Source organism: Eschrichtius robustus, chromosome 9 (assembly GCF_028021215.1).
Source record: "Eschrichtius robustus isolate mEscRob2 chromosome 9, mEscRob2.pri, whole genome shotgun sequence".
NCBI lineage: Eukaryota > Metazoa > Chordata > Mammalia > Artiodactyla > Eschrichtiidae > Eschrichtius > Eschrichtius robustus.
This window is the reverse complement of record NC_090832.1, coordinates 67669466-67672607: the sequence shown is the minus strand read 5'-3', so window position 1 is coordinate 67672607 and position 3142 is coordinate 67669466. Positions and strand designations below refer to the sequence as shown.

Below are 3142 nucleotides of genomic sequence, written 5' to 3'. Positions count from 1 at the left end.
GTGGCTTGGTGTTTTCTCCTTTGAAGTTTAATCAGAATGAAATAAAATTACTGCAGACTCCAAGCGTTTGGGGAAAATTCTGTAAAACCTTGCAACCCAAGTGGAAAAAACAGATCAAAGGGAAATTAGATGGCAATTTGTTTTAAAAAAATTTCTGCGGCACCATTTTAATTAGAGAATATTCTTCTCATTAAAATTAGGAACTCCCAGGGAAATACTTGGGATGTCCCTCCTCACGTTTTTCACCAGCTATTTACAGGGCCCACTGAGCAGTCTTTGTGAGGGAAAGCTACGAGGATGCAGCAATAAGACACTCAGCACTTACACAGCTCTCTACACTTTCCACAATTAAGCCTTTCACCCCCTCTTGCTCTGTGGAGAAGGCCAGCGTTGTGGACTGGATTTGATGGCTGAAGAGGCTCTGAGCATAAATGATGTGCTCAAGGCCACACAACTGGACCATCACAAGCAGAGCCCAGAGTTTTGCATCCTCTTCCCATGTCAAGCAGTTTTTTTCCCCAACCTCAGAGTATAATCCCGTTTGACAAATAATGTACATCACACCCAAAGGCTCTTCATAAGGAGACGGGATCAGTGTTTCTCAGAATTCGGGATGTCACAGATCAGTCAGATGATTGAAACTAAGTTTAGATTTGCCAACTTTTTACCTTGCTAATTAGGAATGCTAAGAAAATCTATGTTCAGAATTATGTTATAAAATATTGACATTTTTATTTTTATTTTATTTATTTATTCCTTTATTTTGGCTGTGCGGCTTGTGAGATCTTAGTTCCCTGACCAGGGATTGAACCTGGGCCACGGCAGTGAAAATGCCAAGTCCTAACCACTGGACCACCAGGGAATTCCCAATATTGACATTTTTAAAAGAGGAATGATCTCTGAATAAAGCCCAGCTTTTAAAAAATTGAATCCATTTCGCTTCATGAAAAACTCACCCCACTGTTGTTATTTTTCTCATTTCACAGCAGGCCAATGAAAACCAGCGATAGTTTGGAGTTGAGTTTGGGAGACACAGGCTTTGCCGAACTTTACTTGCTAGATCCACGTATTTTGTTGAAACCCCAAAGCCAAGCCTTTGTAGCAGAGAACAGTGAAAGGTCACCAGCTGGTATTCCACACCGAGGTCAGTCGCCTGCTCCTTACACAAGCGTGGCAGAAGGCACAGCTCACTCATGACATTACTTTTCTGGAGTTAGTGTGTTATGCCTCTGCTTTATGCTCCTTAGAAAGAAGATGGAAGACTTGAAGCCTTGATGTGATTTTTCCTAGTAGTTGTCAGTAGGATTAGGCTAAACAAGTCCCTACCTGAAGACCTTATCCCGTGGTGTACCCTACTCTTATTTTTGCTTTGTCCACACAAGAAAAATACAGAAGATAACTTAATGTTGAGATGTGAATTTGGGGGCTTATGTGCTAAGGGGAAAATTTAAAAAACAAACATAAACTCTATGAACATTATGAGGAAATTATGGAATAAAAAGTCTAAAAATGATTACCATGATTGGTTGAAGGGGGGGAATTGTAAGAGATTTTTATGTTTTCCAAGTTTTGTTCCTATACTTGTATTACTTTTAGAATTTAAAGTAGTTTTGTCATTATAAAGAAATGAGAAAAATTGAAAAATTACATCTTTACTGACTTTTAGGGATTGTCAATGAGATATTGTAAAAGCAGGTAGAAGATGAATCAATGTGCTATGGCAGGTTGTATTTTCCAAAGAGGGCACAATGGCATCGCCCCTCCATCAACCAATTGAGTATACCGAACGATGCAATGTGACTTTTGGGGCTACGTTGTAAAAAGCCATGTTCTCTGCTCTGCTCTCTTGGAATGCTGCCCTTGGAATTCAGCTGCCATGCTATGAGGGAGCTCAAAGGAGCAGCCCAGGTGGAGAGCCCACATGTGGACGTTCTGGTCAACAGCCCAAGTGAGGATCCAACAGCAACTGCCGGATAGTCAAGTGAAGAAGCCTCCAGATGATTCTTGCTCCAGCCTTTGCGTCTTCCCGGAGGAGGCCTCAGACACCATGAAGAAGAGACAGCTGTCCCTTCTCTGCCCAGGTCAAATTCCTGATCCATAGAATCCTTAATTCAAAGCATAATTAAACGGTCGCTTTATACCATTAAGGTTTGGGGTTTGTTACATAAGGAACACGTGTGTAGTATAATTCTTTTAGCAAAAGTAAGCAATCAAGGGCAAAAACAAAATCCCTGTACATCTACATATACGAAACATCTGTGTATACAAAAGAACTCCTGTACATATATATATGTAAATATATATTTACCTAAAAATTTTTATTGTGTTAAAATTCACATAAAATTTACCTCTTTAACATGTACAGTTTTATGGCATTAAGTATATTCACATTGCTGTACAACCATCACCACTATCCATCTCTTTATCTTTTTCCTCTTCCCAGATTGAAACTCTGTACCCATTTAACACTAGCTTCCCACTCTCACCTCCCCTCAGCCCCAGGCAACCACCCTTCTACCCTCTTTCTCTGTGACTTTGACTAATCTAGGTACCTCATATAAGTGGAATCATACAGTATTATGGCTGCCTTAGACCACTTAGCATAATGTCTTATAGGTTCAACCATACTGTAGCATGTGTCAGAATTTTCTTCCTTTTTAAGGTTGAATAATATTCCATTGTATATATATACCGCATTTTGTTTATCCATTCACCCATCAATGGACATTTGGGTTGCTTCCACTCTTTACCTATTGTAAATACTGTTGCTATGAACATGGGTATGCAAACATCTGTTCAAGTCTCTGTTTCCAATTCTTTGGGGTATATACTCAGAAGTGGAATTGTTGGATCATGTGGTAATTCTGTTTAATTTTTTGAGGAAGTATCATACTATTTTCCATAGTGGCTGCACCATCAGTGTGTAAAGTTTCCAATTTCCCCACATCTTTAACAACACTTCTTTTCTATTTTTTTCTTTTTCTTTTTTTAATAATAGCTCTCCTAGCGGGTGTGAAGTGGCATCTCATTGTGATATCTTTGATTTGTATTTCCCTAATGGTTAGTGATGTTGAGCATCGTTTAATGTGCTTATTGGTCATTTGTATATCTTTTTTGGAGAAACAGCTATTTAAGTCCTTTG

General features: G+C 39.1%; 1 non-coding gene across 1 annotated transcript; it reads right to left on the bottom strand.

Moving 5' to 3' along the window:
• Window positions 1–790: 790 nt before the first annotated feature.
• Window positions 791–862, bottom strand: TRNAE-UUC (transfer RNA glutamic acid (anticodon UUC)). Its single transcript has one exon. It is a non-coding gene; the product is annotated as a tRNA-Glu (tRNA).
• Window positions 863–3142: the final 2280 nt, after the last annotated feature.